The 18,227-nt window shown below is 46.2% G+C and overlaps 1 protein-coding gene across 10 annotated transcripts in view; it reads right to left on the minus strand.

Moving 5' to 3' along the window:
- Positions 1-18,227, minus strand: part of EYA2 (EYA transcriptional coactivator and phosphatase 2) — a 565,525-nt gene that overhangs the window by 153,176 nt on the left and 394,122 nt on the right. The gene's annotated exons all lie outside the window — the stretch shown is intronic.

An 18,227-nucleotide genomic window follows, 5' to 3' on the forward strand; every position in this document is an offset into this window, starting at 1 on the left:
CTGAAGCTTTCCATCCTTCTGACAGATGGGAAAACCAAATATAGTGGCAACATCATAGAGTGATGGAGGGTGAAAACAGCATTATGGAAATCACAGGGTGTTCCAGGGAGAAAGCATGAGTAGGCTGAAGAGTGGCACAATGACAAATTATGGAGGTGGCGGAAACATGGTAGGCCACAAAGTGGCACAATGATAAGAGTGTGGAGGTGGTGGCAGCAGAAGCAGCAGCAGGAGCCCACAGGTGGCAGCAACATGGTGGCAGCAACAGGGATAGCCACAGAGTGGCACAATGATTTAGTGTGGAGGTGGCATCAGCAGCAGGATCCCACAGGTGGCAGCAACAAGGTGGCAGTAACAGGGAAAGCCACAGAGTGGCACAATTCTATAGTGTGGAGGTGGCATCAGTAGCAGCAGCAGCAGGAGTAGCACAATGATATAGTGTGAAGGTGGCATCAGAAGCAGCAGCAGCTGGAGCCCACAGAGTGGCACAATGATATAGTGTGAAGGTGGCATCAAAAGCAGCAGGAGCCTGCAGAGTGGCACAATGATATAGTGTGAAGGTGGCATCAGAAGCAGCAGCAGGAGCCCGCAGAGTGGCACAATGATATAGTGTGAAGGTGGCACAATGATATAGTGTGAAGCAGCAGGAGCCTGCAGAGTGGCACAATGATATAGTGTGAAGGTGGCATCAGAAGCAGCAGGAACCTGCAGAGTGGCACAATGATATAGTGCGTTGGTGGCATCACTAGCAGGAGCCCGCAGAGTGGCACAATGATATAGTGTGAAGGTAGCATCAGTAGCAGCAGGAGGAGCCCGCAGAGTGGCACAATGATATAGTGTGTTAATGGCATCAGAAGCAGCAGGAGCCTGCAGAGTGGCACAATGATATAGTGTGAAGGTGGCATCAGAAGTAGCAGGAGCCCGCAGAGTGGCACAATGATATAGTGTGAAGGTGGCATCAGAAGCAGCAGGAGCCTGCAGAGTGGCACAATGATATAGTGTGGAGGTGGCATCAGTAGCAGCAGCAGCAGGAGTAGCACAATGATATAGTGTGAAGGTGGCATCAGAAGCAGCAGCAGCTGGAGCCCACAGAGTGGCACAATGATATAGTGTGAAGGTGGCATCAAAAGCAGCAGGAGCCTGCAGAGTGGCACAATGATATAGTGTGAAGGTGGCATCAGAAGCAGCAGCAGGAGCCCGCAGAGTGGCACAATGATATAGTGTGAAGGTGGCACAATGATATAGTGTGAAGCAGCAGGAGCCTGCAGAGTGGCACAATGATATAGTGTGAAGGTGGCATCAGAAGCAGCAGGAACCTGCAGAGTGGCACAATGATATAGTGCGTTGGTGGCATCAGTAGCAGGAGCCCGCAGAGTGGCACAATGATATATTACGTTGGTGGCATCAGTAGCAGGAGCCCGCAGAGTGGCACAATGATATAGTGTGAAGGTAGCATCAGTAGCAGCAGGAGGAGCCCACAGAGTGGCACAATGATATAGTGTGTTAATGGCATCAGAAGCAGCAGGAGCCTGCAGAGTGGCACAATGATATAGTGTGAAGGTGGCATCAGAAGTAGCAGGAGCCCGCAGAGTGGCACAATGATATATTGTGAAGCAGCAGGAGCCTGCTGAGTGGCACAATGATATATTGTGAAGCAGCAGGAGCCTGCAGAGTGGCACAATGATATAGTGTGAAGGTGGCATCAGAAGCAGCAGGAGCCTGCAGAGTGGCACAATGATATAGTGTGAAGGTGGCATCAGAAGCAGCAGGAGCCTGCAGAGTGGTACAATGATATAGTGCGTTGGTGGCATCAGTAGCAGCAGCAGGAGCCTGCAGAGTGGCACAATGATATAGTGTGAAGGTGGCATCAGTAGCAGCAGCAGCAGGAGGAGCCCACAGAGTGGCACAATGATATAGTGTGTTGGTGGCATCAGAAGCAGCAGGAGCCCGTAGAGTGGCACAATGATATAGTGTGAAGTTGGCATCAGAAGCAGCAAGAGCGGCAAAATGATATCGTGTGTTGGTGGCATCAAAAGCAGCAGCAGCAGGAGCCCGCAGTGTGGCACAATGATATAGTGTGAAGGTGGCATCAGAAGCAGCAGCAGCAGGAGCCCGCAGAGTGGCACATTGATATATTGTGAAGCAGCAGGAGCCTGCAGAGTGGCACAATGATATGGTGTAAAGGTGGCATCAGAAGCAGCAGGAGCCCGCAGTTTGGCACAATGATATAGTGTGAAGGTGGCATCAGAAGCAGCAGGTGCCTGCAGAGTGGCACAATGATATAGTGTGAAGGTGGCATCAGAAGTAGCAGGAGCCTGCAGAGTGGCACAATGATATAGTGTGAAGGTGGCATCAGAAGCAGCAAGAGCGGCAGAGTGGCAAAATGATATAGTGTGTTGGTGGCATCAAAAGTAGCAGCAGCAGGAGCTCGCAGAGTGGCACAATCATATAGTGTGAAGGTGGCATCAGAAGCAGCAGCAGCAGTAGGAGCCTGCAGAGTGGCACAATGATATAGTGTGAAGGCGGCATCAGAAGCAGTAGCAGCAGGAGCCCACAGAGTGGCACAATGATATAGTGTGAAGGCGGCATCAGAAGCAGCAGCAGGAGCCCGCAGAGTGGCACAATGATATAGTGTGAAGGTGGCATCAGAAGCAGAGGCAGCAGCCCACAGAGTGGCACAATGATATAGTGTGAAGGCGGCATCAGAAGCAGCAGGAGCCTGCAGAGTGGCACCATGACATAGTGTGGAGGTGGTGGACAATTCCTGTCCCTGGTAAAGATGGTGGGAGGCAGATGGTGCAGCTAGCAGCAGATGTGTGGCAGCAGGCGGGTGGCAGCATCAGAACAGTTGCTGAGGCAGGTAGTTAGAACCCCGACTCATTTCACTGTATAAACTACGTGGATTTGACACGTGAATCTGGCTGTAAACTAGAGCCCCCAAAAGGTATTGCAATGTGCGTTATACAGATACCCCACAACTGACAGTGTAATTTCAGCGAAAATCACTGTATAAACTATGTGGATTCCACACGTAAATATGGCTGTAAACTAGAGCCCCCAAAAGGTATGGCAATGTGTGTTATACAGATAACCCACAACTGACAGCTCACTACTGCAGATGCATAAATGTCAAACAGATTTCTTCCTATTCGATTTTGTCACTAAATAGAACTACTATTTGGGGCATACAGATCCCCCTTAAAGAACAACCAGGGATTGGTCCACCAATCGCTACTGCAGATGCATGAAAGTCAAACAGATTTCTTCCTATTCAATTTTGTCACTAAATAGAACTGGGGTATATAAAACCCCCTTAGAGAACAGCGAGGGATTGCAGCAAGAATCGCACAGTACAATAGCAGCAGCTGGACGCTACAACATGAAGTGTGAAGTGCTGAGATAGAAAATGGCTGGGTTTTATAGGGCTGTGTGACATCACATAAGCCTGCCGGTTGCTGATTGGCTTATAGGTTTGCAGATGTCATCGGGGGTGTTCCCTTCTCCTTCCCAGAGTTCTCTGCCCCATGTAACACGTTGTTCGCGCGCCCATTTAGCAGAAACATGAGGGGAAAAAAACCAACTTCGTTCCCGCAAATCAGCATAAACTTTGGCTTCGCGACGAATCAAATTTTTCTTGAAATTCTAACCGAAGTTAGAATCATTAGAATCGATTCGCCCATCTCTACTTACCACCATATTTTTTGTATGGACCATTCATATATTTATATAAATTAATCATGTCCCCTCGTAGTCGTCTCTTTTCCAGACTAAATCAATCTAGTTGTTTTAATCTTTCCTCGGAGCTAAAAAAAACCTATTAAGTATCTCCGCCTTCTCTTGGTCTCCAGTCACCGTTCCCCCATTTTCAGAATAAAGGGGTCCAACCTGTTCTGACCCATTTTTTTGCATTGATATACTTTCTTGGGATTTGTTTTGTTATCTTTAGCCACCTGTCTTTCATGTTGTATTTTGGCTGATCAAATTTCCTTTTTCCAGATTTTGGTTAGTTTTTTGTAAGTATTGAAAGCCTCGGGTAACCCGTCAGAGATGTTAGGGGGTCTATAAATTACACCAAAAATTATTTTCTCAAAACTCACTTGGCATTGAATTTCAACCCACAAAGTTTCAGCCTCCTCACATTCTTCATTGATCACTGTCTCATTCACAATCACTTTTAAGTCTCTTCTGACATACAGACATACACCACCTCCTCTCCAATTTTCCCTGTCTTTCCTAAAGAGAGTAAAACCTTGAATATAAATACCCTAGTCATGCGATGCATTGAGCCATGTCTCTGCTACACCAACGACATCTAACTGTTCCTCTAATACCAAAGCCTCAAGCTCACCCATTTTGCCTCTGATACTTCTGGCATTTGTGAACATACACTTTAATCTTCCACAGTTATTTATCTATTTTAAAGTAATTTTACCGGCACATAGATCCTTACCACTGTTTTGTAACTTGTGGATCTCCTTATCCACTGCCTCACACCCCCACACACTGCCCACCTCACTACCCACCAACATAACCTGTCCCCTCCCTGACCTGTCTACCCCTTTAGTGTCTTCCTTTTCCTCCTCCCCCGATCCTAGTTTAACCCCTTAAGGACCAGGCCCTTTTTCGTTTTTGCGTTTTTATTTTTCACTCCCCACCTTCAAAAATCTATAACTTTTTTATTTTTCCGTGTACAGAGCTATGTGATGGCTTATTTTCTGCGTAAAAAATTGCACTTCGTAGTGATTGTATTCAATATTCCATGTCGTGTACTGGGAAGCGGGAAAAAAATTCTAAATGCAGTGAAAATGATGAAAAAACACATTTGCGCCATTTCTTGTGGGCTTGGTTTTTACAGCTTTCACTGTGCGCCCCAAATGACAGGTCTATTTCATTCATTGGGTCAATACGATCACGGGGATACCAAATTTGTATAGGTTTTATAATGTTTTCATACATTTACAAAAATTAAAACCTCCTGTACAGAAAAAAAAATCTTCATTTTGCAGTGTTCTGGCGCTAATAACTTTTTCATACTTTGGTGGATGGAGCTGTGAGTGGTGTCATTTTTTGCGACTTCTGATGACGTTTTCAATGCTTTTATTTCTAGGACCGTGCGACCTTTTGATCACATTTTATAGAATTGACCGGCGGCGATCAAAGGGTTAGCACCCGCGATTGGTGCAAGCACCGATCGCGGGTGTTAGCGACGGGCGTTTGCTTCATTATGAAGCAAATGCCCGGTGAGTATAAAGAGGGCTCAGCCCGTGAGCCCTCTTCATACTCCCCCATGCGCAGTAAGACGTAAGGGTACGTCTTATTGCGCTATGGGGTTAAATACTCCTCCACCCCTGCTAGGATCTTCTCCCCCAGCACAGCAACCCCCCTTCCATTTAGGTGCAGAAAACAGCTTGTACCCCAATAAAAAGTCAGCTCAGTACTTTAGGAATCCAAATCCCTCTGCTCTACACCAGGATCTGAGCCATGCAACTCCCTGAGCTCCCGCTGTCTGCTCTGTGTAGCGCATAGCACAGGTAGAATTCTAGAGAATACTACCTTGGAGGTCCTTCCCTTAAGCTTTGAACCTAATTCTTTAAAATTATTCTTTATGCTTCTTCACCTACCATCTATTCTGTCATTGGTACCAACATGGACCACGACAGCTGGGTCATCCCCAGCCCTCCCCGTAATTCTTCCACCATTTCCACCACATGCCGGAGACAGCAAACCATTCGGTTGAGGCGGTTTTGGCGACAAGTTATTCTATCAGTCTTCCTGATTATAGAGTCCCCTAAAACCACTTGCTGCCTAGGCCTACCTGCACTCCCATCCACCCTTCTACAAGCTGGTCTGCTCCCCCAGCTGTTAGGGAGAACAGGATCCGCTGGGGCTGCCATTTCTGACACTGACGTCCTCATTGCACAATTTAGCAATTTTGATTGGAATTGGCCTTCCTTTTCTTTGACCCCTTTCTACTATTTACAGCAACCCAGCTACTGCTGACTTCTCCACCCTCAACTTCTACCCCGCTTATTGCTTGCTCAGTGAGCAGCATACTCCTCTCAAGATTGTCGATTGCTCGCAGCCGTTAGATCTCTAACGCAAGTTTACAGTAGAAAAATATGCAGTATTCCCCCTGGAACTCCTGCTCCAGCAGTGTATACATATGGCAGAGTGTGCACTGGAGCATACCACCAATCTTGCTAGCCATATGCTTGTTACAAAACTGTGATGAGTATATAAATCAAGAGATATAAAATGTAGATGACTTACAATTCTGTGGACTTTTCTTTTTCAAACTCTGCTTTTTTCAACTCCACTTATGCTCACAAGCCACTTAGAACCACAAACCAAAAATCGAAAGCAGCAGGTTCGGATGGGCTATGCAATGAATATTATAAATATTTTGGCCATCTCGTACCGCATGTGGTTAGATTATGTAACTGTATTGCCGGTGGGGAAAGTATACCAAAAGAAATGCTAGAAGGTCTGATTGTAGCAATACCAAAAACCGGTGAGACTTTGGAATAGCTGGAAGATTACAGACCGATCTTCTTGTTAAATGGGGATATAAAAATTTTTGCTGCCATTATGGCTGCTTGGCTAAGGAAAGTTATGGGTGCTTTAATAGAACGAGATCAAGTTGGATTTATGCCCGGGAAACAAACCACTGATGCAGTACGGAAGGTAATAAACTTAATAGAACTTTCCATACAGAAGGGTACCCCGACCATATTTTAACCTCTGGATGCTGCTAAAGCCTTTGATCAGATAGATCGGGGGTTTATGTTTGAATTTCTCAAGGGCTACATGTTTGAAGGTCCCTTTTTGTCATCTATGATGTCACTGTATTTGGCCTCTATTGCTAGAGTTATATATATTAGATCAAGCTCTAAAAAAGTATTTTAATGTGGTAAGGCAGGGGTGCCCCATTTCCCCACTGATCTTTACCTATCCCTGGCGATCCCCAACGAGAATGCACAGCTACCCCGATTCACTTACAGCGTGTGCAACCTGCATGTGTCGCTTCCCCGACCAGGTCCGCCAGAGTTCACCATCTTCTTCCCGGTGTATGTAAGTGCATTGTATGTGACACAATTTTAAAGTTAAATCCTGCTGTTTTTTCAAATCCGTTGGATCATCCGACGGCCCACCCCTGATTTGTGTCGCATGAAAGCCGGAGCTTTCCGAATGCGTGCGACAAATCCGAATGCGTGCGACACAATCCGAATGCGTGCGACAAAAACCCCTGTTAAATGCAGCGCAAAATGGAAATCGCTAGGAAACCTGACGCTTATGCAGTCCGCAATCCTTTAGTAAATGTGCCCCAGTATCTATATATGCTGATAATATTATGTTAGCATTATTGTCCTTGCAGCATATATAATCATTAAAAAGATTATAAATCAGTTCTCAAGGGTTTCTATTAGAGATGAGCGAGCACTAAAATGCTCGGGTACTCGTTATTCGAGACGAACTTTTCCCGATGCTCGAGTGCTCGTTTCGAGTAACGAGCCCCATTGAAGTCAATGGGAGACTCGAGCATTTTTCAAGGGGACCAAGGCTCTGCACAGGGAAGCTTGGCCAAACACCTGGGAACCTCAGAAAAGGATGGAAACACCACGGAAATGGACAGGAAACAGCAGGGGCAGCATGCATGGATGCCTCTGAGGCTGCTTAAATGCACCATTATGCCAAAATTCTGGGCAACAGCATGGCCATGACAGAGTGACAGAATGAAGCTAGATAGCATCTAAAACATCCAATAATTGACCCTGACACTATAGGGGACGGCATGCAGAGGCAGCGGCAGCAGCGGAAGGCTAGAGAGTGGCATGGCGACATATCCTAAATGGACTCAGGCTTCAAACCAATGGGTAGCAGAGAGGAACCAAAGGAGGTGAGCAAGAAGCGCTCAAATAATATTGGTACATGATAAAAGTTTGCCAGTATATTTTGTGGATTACACAGCAGGGTGGCGACAAAGAACCTTTCGGATAAGATCAAGTGTAGTAGCGTTCTTATAAGTTTGGGATATGGCGGGTGAGGGGAATGTAAACATCTGCGCAAGAAGCGCTGAAATAATATCCGTAAATGAAAAAAGTTTTCCAGTATATTTTGTGGCTTACACAGCAGGGTGGCGACAAAGTTAACAAGTTTGATGTGGAATGCCCTGCAATAGCTCTTGGGCGGTGTGTCTTTTATCACCTAGGCTCAGCAGTTTGAGCACCGCATGCTGTCGCTTAGCAACGGCACTGCTGCTGTGCCTAGAGCTACCGACTGATGGCGCCATGCCCACGGATGGTAATTCGGAGGAGGAGGAGGTGGAGGAGGGGTGGGAGGATTTGGAGGTATAGTAGGCCTTTGAGACCTGGACCGAGGTAGGCCCCGCAATCCTCTGCGTCGGCAGTATATGACCAGCCCCAGGGTCAGACTCGGTCCCAGCCTGCACCAAGTTAAGTGTAGTAGCGTTCTTATAAGTTTGGGATATGGCGGGTGAGGGGAATGTAAACAGATGCGCATGGAGCTGGCGCTCCGCTGCTAGGCGAGCTTTCGCCAATCCAAGCCCCTGTCTCTAGGCTACTCCCCAAACAGCACTTCTAAGAACCTTTTGTATAAGATCAAGTGTAGTAGCGTTCTTATAAGTTTAGGATATGGCGGGTGAGGGGAATGTAAACAGATGCGCAAGAAGCGCTGAAATAATATCCGTAAATGGTAAAAGTTTGCCAGTGTATTTTGTGGATAACACAGCAGGGTGGCGACAAAGTTAACAACTTTGATGTGGAATCCATGAAAACAACCCAAATTTCGGCCTGACAAACCTCGTTTGATAAAGGGACGATGTATGGAGGCAGCTATATGGACGACTTTTGGAGGTAGCAATGGAGACAACGTGTGGAGGCTGCTATGGAGACAATTCAATTTGGATAGTGCCTGTATGTGGCAGTCCAAAAAATTTTTCAAACCAGAGGAGCAGGTAGGTGGCCCTCCAGAAAAATGGAATAGATTGAGTGCCTGTATGTGGCAGTCCAAAAAATTTTTCAAACCAGAGGAGCAGGTAGGTGGCCCTCCAGAAAAATGGAATAGATTGAGTGCCTGTATGTGGCAGTCCAAAAAATTTTTCAAACCAGAGGAGCAGGTAGGTGGCCCTCCAGAAAAATGGAATAGATTGAGTGCCTGTATGTGGCAGTCCAAAAAAGTTTTTAAACCAGAGGAGCAGGTAGGTGGCCCTCCAGAAAAATGGAATAGATTGAGTGCCTGTATGTGGCAGTCCAAAAAAGTTTTTAAACCAGAGGAGCAGGTAGGTGGCCCTCCAGAAAAATGGAATAGATTGAGTGCCTGTATGTGGCAGTCCCAAAAAATTGTTTAAAACAGAGGACCGGAAAGGTGGCCCTCCAGAAAAATTGAATAGATTGAGTGCCTGTATGTGGCACTCCCAAAAATTGTTTAAAACAGAGGACCGTGTCGGTGGCCCTCCAGAAAAATTAAATGCATAAAGTACTATACCTAGAGCCAGTGGGCCCTGTCAAAAAACAGCCAGTTTCCTCTGCTTTACTGTAGAAAGAGGAGGAGAAGGAGGAAAATGAGGAGGAGGAGGAGTGGATAAATTATTCAGGTTGAGCTTCCTTCACCTGCTGGAGATTTGAAATTAGGAGAAATCCATGCTTTATTCATCTTGATAAGCGTCAGCCTGTCAGCGCTGTCAGTCGACAGGCGTGTACGCTTATCGGTGATGATGCCACCAGCTGCACTGAAAACCCGCTCTGACAAGACGCTAGCGGCAGGGCAGGCAAGAACCTCCAAGGCGTAGAGCGCCAGTTCGTGCCACATGTCCAGCTTTGAAACCCAGTAGTTGTAGGGAGCTGTGTGATCATTTAGGACGATGGTATGGTCAGCTACGTACTCCCTCACCATCTTTCTGTAAAGATCAGCCCTACTCTGCCGAGACTGGGGACAGGTGACAGTGTCTTGCTGGGGTGACATAAAGCTGGCAAAAGCCTTGTAAAGCGTACCCTTGCCAGTGCTGGACAAGCTGCCTGCTCGCCTACTCTCCCTCGCTACTTGTCCCGCAGAACTACGCACTCTGCCGCTAGCGCTGTCAGAAGGGAAATACTGTTTCAGCTTGTGCACCAGGGCCTGCTGGTATTCATGCATTCTCACACTCCTTTCCTCTCCAGGGATGAGAGTGGAAAGATTTTGCTTGTACCGTGGGTCCAGGAGAGTGAACACCCAGTAATCGGTGCTGGAATAAATTCTTTGAACGCGAGGGTCACGGGATAGGCAGCCTAGCATGAAATCTGCCATATGCGCCAGAGTACCAACGCGTAAGAATTCACTCCCCTCACTGGCCTTGACTGTCCATTTCCTCCTCCTCCAACTCCTCCAACTCCTCTTCTTCTGCCCATACACGCTCAACAGTGTAGGACTCAACAATGGTCCCCTCTTGTGTCTCGCCAACATTCTCCTCCTCTTCCTCCTCATCCTCCTCCACCTCCACCTCCTCCGATATGCGCTGAGAAACAGACCTAAGGGTGCTTTGGCTATCAACAAGGGAATCTTCTTCCCCTGTCTCTTGTGAGGAGCGCAAAGCTTCCGACTTCATGCTGACCAGAGAGTTTTTCAACAGGCCAAGCAGCGGGATGGTGAGGCTGATGATGGCGGCATCGCCACTGACCATCTGTGTTGACTCCTCAAAGTTACTCAGCACCTGACAGATATCAGACATCCACGTCCACTCCTCATTGTAGACTTGAGGAAGCTGACTGACCTGACTACCAGTTCTGGTGGAAGTTGACATCTGGCAGTCTACAATCGCTCGGCGCTGCTGGTAAACTCTGGATAACATGGTCAGTGTTGAATTCCACCTCGTGGGCACGTCGCACAACAGTCGGTGAGCGGGCAGTTGGAGGCGGCGCTGCGCTGCCCTGAGAGTGGCAGCATCTGTGCTGGACTTCCTGAAATGCGCACAGATGCGGCGCACCTTCGTGAGCAAATCAGACAGATTGGGGTATGTCTTGAGGAAACGCTGAACTATCAGATTTAACACATGGGCCAGGCATGGCACATGTGTCAGTCTGCCGAGTTGCAGAGCCGCCACCAGGTTACGGCCGTTGTCACACACAACCATGCCTGGCTTCAGGTTCAGCGGTGCCAGCCACAGATCAGTCTGCGCCGTGATGCCCTGTAATAGTTCTTGGGCGGTGTGCCTTTTATCGCCTAGGCTCAGCAGTTTGAGCACCGCCTGCTGTCGCTTAGCGACGGCACTGCTGCTGTGCCTAGAGCTACCGACTGATGGCGCCATGCCCACGGATGGTCGTTCGGAGGAGGAGGTGGAGGAGGGGTGGGAGGAGGAGGAGGCATAGTAGGCCTCAAACACCTGGACCGAGGTAGGCCCCGCAATCCTCGGCGTCGGCAGTATATGACCAGCCGCAGGGTCACACTCGGTCCCAGCCTCCACCAAGTTAACCCAATGTGCCGTCAGAGATATATAGTGGCCCTGCCCGGCAGCACTCGTCCACGTGTCCGTGGTCAGGTGGACCTTGTCAGAAACGGCATTGGTCAGGGCACGGATTATGTTGTCTGACACGTGCTGGTGCAGGGCTGGGACGGCACATCGGGAAAAGTAGTGGCGGCTGGGGACCGAATACCGAGGGGCGGCCGCCGCCATGAGGCTGCGAAAGGCCTCGGTCTCTACTAGCCTATAGGGCAGCATCTCCAGGCTTAGCAATCTGGAGATGTGCACATTAAGGGCTTGGGCGTGCGGGTGGGTTGCACTATATTTGCGTTTCCGCTCCAGCGTCTGGGGTATGGAGAGCTGAACGCTGGTGGATGCTCTGGAGGATCGTGGAGGTGACGATGGGGTTTTTGTGGCAGGGTCCTGGGCAGGGGGCTGACTATCAGCTGACACAGGGGAAGGAGCAGTGGTGTGCACGGCCGGAGGTGAACGCGCTTGTTGCCACTGAGTGGGGTGTTTAGCATTCATATGCCTGCGCATACTGGTGGTAGTTAAGCTAGTAGTGGTGGAACCCCTGCTGATCCTGGTTTGGCAAATGTGGCACACCACAGTCCGTCGGTCATCCGGTGTTTCCTTAAAGAACCTCCAGACTTCTGAAAATCTAGCCCTCGCCGCAGGAGCCCTCGCCACGGGAGCTTCACTAGTTGACACATTTGGCGCTGATGCACCAGCTCTGGCCCTGCCTCTCCGTCTGGCCCCACCACTGCCTCTTCCAACCTGTTCTGGTCGAGGACTCTCCTCCGTCTCAGAAGCACTGTGTTCACCCGGCCTCTCAACCCAGCTTGGGTCTGTCACCTCATCATCCTCCGATCCCTCAGTCTGCTCCCCCCTCGGACTTCCTGCCCTGACAACAACTTCCCCACTGTCTGACAACCGTGTCTCCTCATCGTCGGACACCTCTTTACACACTTCTTCCACTACGTCAACAAGGTCATCATCACCCACAGACTGCGACTGGTGGAAAACCTGGGCATCGGAAAATTGCTCATCAGCAACCGGACAAGTGGTTTGTGACTGTGGGAAGGGTCCAGAAAACAGTTCCTCAGAGTATGCCGGTTCAAATGGCAAATTTTGCTGGGAGGGGGCAGACTGGGGGGGAGGAGGCTGAGGTGCAGGAGCTGGAGGAGTGCCGATTTCGGTGACATGGGTGGACTGCGTGGAAGACTGACTGGTGGACAAATTGCTCGAAGCATTGTCGGCAATCCACGACATCACCTGTTCGCACTGTTCTGGCCTCAACAGTGCTCTACCACGATTCCCAGTAACTTCAGACATGAACCTAGGGAGTGTAGCTCTGCGGCGTTCCCCTGCTCCCTCATAAGCAGGTGGTGTCTCACCCCGCCCAGGACCACGGCCTCTGACCCCTGCAGTAGTTGGACGCCCACGTCCCCGCCCTCGTCCTCTACCCCTAGCCCTCGGGTTAAACATTTTGAAAATGAGAGTTATAACTTGTATTTTTTTTTTAACTTTTTTTTTTTTTTTTTTTTTTTTTTTTTAGTTTTTAAAACCAAACGATGCTATCCTATTGCTATGGCTATTTTCTAGCCAAGTATTACAGCACACTACTATGCCAGATGAGATGACGCTGAGTTATGAAAAAAAAAAACGTAAAATAAAAAGAAACTGGCAGACTGTGCCTAATTGAAATACAACCCCGGGCCCTAATAAATTTTCCCACTTCAGTCTTTGCGATGGATATGTGCGTCACTAAAACACAGTGGTCGCAAGTCTGACTCCAAATTGCTCCCAATTTGATAGTAGATGCACTGCAGCAAGTACAGCCACCAGCAGATCAACCAGAAATCAAATATATATAACGCTACTGTAGGCGTAATTAAGACGTTTGTATTCTCCTATGGCTATTTTCTAGCAAAGTATTACAGCACACTACTATGCCAGATGAGATGACGCTGAGTTATGAAAAAAATAAACGTAAAATAAAAAGAAACTGGCAGACTGTGCCTAATTGAAATACAACCCCGGGCCCTAATAAATTTTCCCACTTCAGTCTTTGCGATGGATATGTGCGTCACTAAAACACAGTGGTCGCAAGTCTGACTCCAAATTGCTCCCAATTTGATAGTAGATGCACTGCAGCAAGTACAGCCACCAGCAGATCAACCAGAAATCAAATATATATAACGCTACTGTAGGCGTAATTAAGACGTTTGTATTCTCCTATGGCTATTTTCTAGCCAAGTATTACAGCACACTACTATGCCAGATGAGATGACGCTGAGTTATGAAAAAAATAAACGTAAAATAAAAAGAAACTGGCAGACTGTGCCTAATTGAAATACAACCCCGGGCCCTAATAAATTTTCCCACTTCGGTCTTTGCGATGGATATGTGCGTCACTAAAACACAGTGGTCGCAAGTCTGACTCCAAATTGCTCCCAATTTGATAGTAGATGCACTGCAGCAAGTACAGCCACCAGCAGATCAACCAGAAATCAAATATATATAACGCTACTGTAGGCGTAATTAAGACGTTTGTATTCTCCTATGGCTATTTTCTAGCCAAGTATTACAGCACACTACTATGCCAGATGAGATGACGCTGAGTTATGAAAAAAATAAACGTAAAATAAAAAGAAACTGGCAGACTGTGCCTAATTGAAATACAACCCCGGCCCTAATAAATTTTCCCACTTCGGTCTTTGCGATGGATATGTGCGTCACTAAAACACAGTGGTCGCAAGTCTGACTCCAAATTGCTCCCAATTTGATAGTAGATGCACTGCAGCAAGTACAGCCACCAGCAGATCAACCAGAAATCAAATATATATAACGCTACTGTAGGCGTAATTAAGACGTTTGTATTCTCCTATGGCTATTTTCTAGCCAAGTATTACAGCACACTACTATGCCAGATGAGATGACGCTGAGTTATGAAAAAAATAAACGTAAAATAAAAAGAAACTGGCAGACTGTGCCTAATTGAAATACAACCCCGGGCCCTAATAAATTTTCCCACTTCGGTCTTTGCGATGGATATGTGCGTCACTAAAACACAGTGGTCGCAAGTCTGACTCCAAATTGCTCCCAATTTGATAGTAGATGCACTGCAGCAAGTACAGCCACCAGCAGATCAACCAGAAATCAAATATATATAACGCTACTGTAGGCGTAATTAAGACGTTTGTATTCTCCTATGGCTATTTTCTAGCCAAGTATTACAGCACACTACTATGCCAGATGAGATGACGCTGAGTTATGAAAAAAATAAACGTAAAATAAAAAGAAACTGGCAGACTGTGCCTAATTCTACTCAAACCCCTAATAAATTTTCCCACTTTGGTGTTTGAGGTGGATATGTGTGTCACTAAGAGCTAAACACAATGGTAGCAAGTCCCCCTGCTAATTCCTCACAATATGGTACTAGCGGCAAATAAAAAAAAAAAAAAATTATAAACGTTATTGTAGCCCTAAGAAGGGCTGTTGGGTTCTTTTAGAATCACTCCTGCCTAACAGTAAGCTAATAGAACACCCTAACGCTTTCCCTGAGCAGCAGCAGCTCTCTCCCTAGCGGCATCCAGACAGAGAATGATCCGAGCAGTGCGGGCAGCGGCTAGTCTATCCCAGGGTCACCTGATCTGGCCAGCCAACCACTGCTATCTACGTGTAAGGGTACCACGTCATGCTGGGTGGAGTGCAGAGTCTCCTGGCTTGTGATTGGCTCTGTTTCTGGCCGCCAAAAAGCAAAACGGCGGGAGCTGCCATTTTCTCGAGCGGGCGAAATACTCGTCCGAGCAACGAGCAGTTACGAGTACGCTAATGCTCGATCGAGCATCAAGCTCGGACGAGTATGTTCGCTCATCTCTAGTTTCTATACATAAATTAAATGAGGAAAAAATGTTGGTACTTTATGACTTATGGCACAAGGGACATTTATGAAGAAATAACAACAAGATAGGAGTTTAATATTTAGGGATTGAACTAGGGGAGAGTTTGGAGAATACCTGCCTGGTCAATTCTGAGAAATTGATCAGACTGGTTAGGGATGATATACTAAGATGTTGAGGTACGTTTACTTGGATTGCAAGGGTAAATTTAGTAAAGATGTTGTTACTCCCGAAAATACTGTACACAATCGATTGCTTACCATTCCTTCCTATAAAAATATTAAAAGTCATACAAAGTATGTTATATAAAATTTATATGGAAAGGGAAAGGGATAAGAGTGGCTGGTAAAATATTATTATTGCCATGGGATCATGGGGGTGTGGGATTCCCGGACATAATTTTATATAATAGAGCAATAAGCCTACAATTCATTATAGATTGGTATAGAAGTGAACCAGCAACAACGTTAAAAGTGGAAGAAGCGTTGCTTACATCAAGTAGCTCTTTGAAAGAGATATTGTTTAGGTCTTGGGCTTGTCTGCCAATCCCATTGTATACACTCACCGGTCACTTTATTAGGTACTCCTGTCCAACTGCTCGTTAACACTTAATTTCTAATCAGCCAATCACATGGCGGCAACTCAGTGCATTTAGGCATGTAGACATGGTCAAGACAATCTCCTGCAGTTCAAACCGAGCATCAGTATGGGGAAGAAAGGTGATTTGAGTGCCTTTGAACGTGGCATGGTTGTTGGTGCCAGAAGGGCTGGTCTGAGTATTTCAGAAACTGCTGATCTACTGGGATTTTCACACACAACTATCTCTAGGGTTTACAGAGAATGGTCCGAAAAAGAAAAAACATCCAGTGAGCGGCAGTTCTGTGGGCGGAAATGCCTTGTTGATGCCAGAGGTCAGAGGAGAATGGGCAGACTGGTTCGAGCTGATAGAAAGGCAACAGTGACTCAAATCGCCACACGTTACAACCAAGGTAGGCAGAAGAGCATCTCTGAACGCACAGTACGTCGAACTTTGAGGCAGATGGGCTACAGCAGCAGAAGACCACACCGGGTGCCACTCCTTTCAGCTAAGAACAGGAAACTGAGGCTACAATTTGCACAAGCTCATCGAAATTGGACAGTAGAAGATTGGAAAAATGTTGCCTGGTCTGATAAGTCTCGATTTCTGCTGCAACATTCGGATGGTGGGGTCAGAATTTGGCGTCAACAACATGAAAGCATGGATCCATCCTGCCTTGTATCAATGGTTCAGGCTGGTGGTGGTGGTGTCATGGTGTGGGGAATATTTTCTTGGCACTCTTTGGGCCCCTTGGCACCAATTAAGCATCGTTGCAACGCCACAGCCTACCTGAGTATTGTTGCTGACCATGTCCATCCCTTTATGACCACAATGTACCCAACATCTGATGGCTACTTTCAGCAGGATAATGCGCCATGTCATAAAGCTGGAATCATCTCAGACTGGTTTCTTGAACATGACAATGAGTTCACTGTACTCAAATGGCCTCCACAGTCACCAGATCTCAATCCAATAGAGCATCTTTGGGATGTGGTGGAACGGGAGATTCGCATCATGGATGTGCAGCTGACAAATCTGCGGCAACTGTGTGATGCCATCATGTCAATATGGACCAAAATCTCTGAGGAATGCTTCCAGCACCTTGTTGAATCTATGCCACGAAGAATTGAGGCAGTTCTGAAGGCAAAAGGGGGTCCAACCCGTTACTAGCATGGAGTACCTAATAAAGTGGCCGGTGAGTGTAGATCTCCAACAATTGATCACCTTCTTGCAGTATAGAAGGATTCTAAAGAAACTAATTGGATATATTTTGATAAAAAAGAAAATAAAATAGCGTGGTTGGTCAAAATCCAGCTACTGCTTTGTGGAAATTTCGGCAGAGAAGTGATACATTTATATTAGAAGACTTATTCATAGGAAATAGAATGATTTATTTTGATGAAGCAAAGGGTGCTGGTATTTTTAAAGGAGGTGATTTTTTGATCTATATGAGTATTAGCAGCTCTATAAAAATACATGATATTCTAAAGAAATTGACTTCGCAAAAATGTTCCTCTCAGTTTATAAATAAAGCTGAAAGATCATGGAAATCAATTTCACAATACTCTATTTGTATAAACCATGTAGGAAAAAATAGCAAAAAAAATCAATATAGATGGCATTATTACTAAAAAAATTTAGTTTTAGAGAAAAAAGTGCATCTTGTTGGAAGGGTTGTGGTTTAGATGGAAGCTTCCTACATTCTTGGTGGGGATGTACATTGATTCAAAAATTTTGGAAGGAGATATTTAGGATTATATCTAGAATAGCTGAGAAGGATATATCCCCATCAGTGGAATTGGCTCTTTTAACAATGAATAGAGATTTACTTTCAAAAAAAGTAAGATTCTTGGTGTCTCATATACTGTGTGCAGAAAGAATTGAAATAATGAAGCATTGGAGAAAAGAGCAGGGTCCGTCTTTAAAAGCCACAATCACCAGAATAAATAAATTCTACCAATATGAATTTTGGATAGCTATAGAGAAAAGGAAGCTTCCAAACTTTACAGAGAGATGGGAAATGTGGAGTTCCAAGCCACATTTGTTTGGGTCTTGTTATATAGGAGAAGTTGAATATATATTCTAAATCGATCTTATTTCTTTATTCTTTTTCTTATTCTTATTCTTGCACCCTTCTTGGGTGAATGATGTTTTAGACATTGATACAATATGACACTAATGTATGGTATTGGGGATATTATCAAAATATATATGAGCTGATTTTGGAAAATTAGCATGAATATTAGACTAGTGAAGTGAATACGTGTTGAAATAATATGAGATTGTTATGATG

The sequence above is a fragment of the Engystomops pustulosus genome, chromosome 6 (genome assembly GCF_040894005.1).
Source record: "Engystomops pustulosus chromosome 6, aEngPut4.maternal, whole genome shotgun sequence".
Taxonomy (NCBI): domain Eukaryota; kingdom Metazoa; phylum Chordata; class Amphibia; order Anura; family Leptodactylidae; genus Engystomops; species Engystomops pustulosus.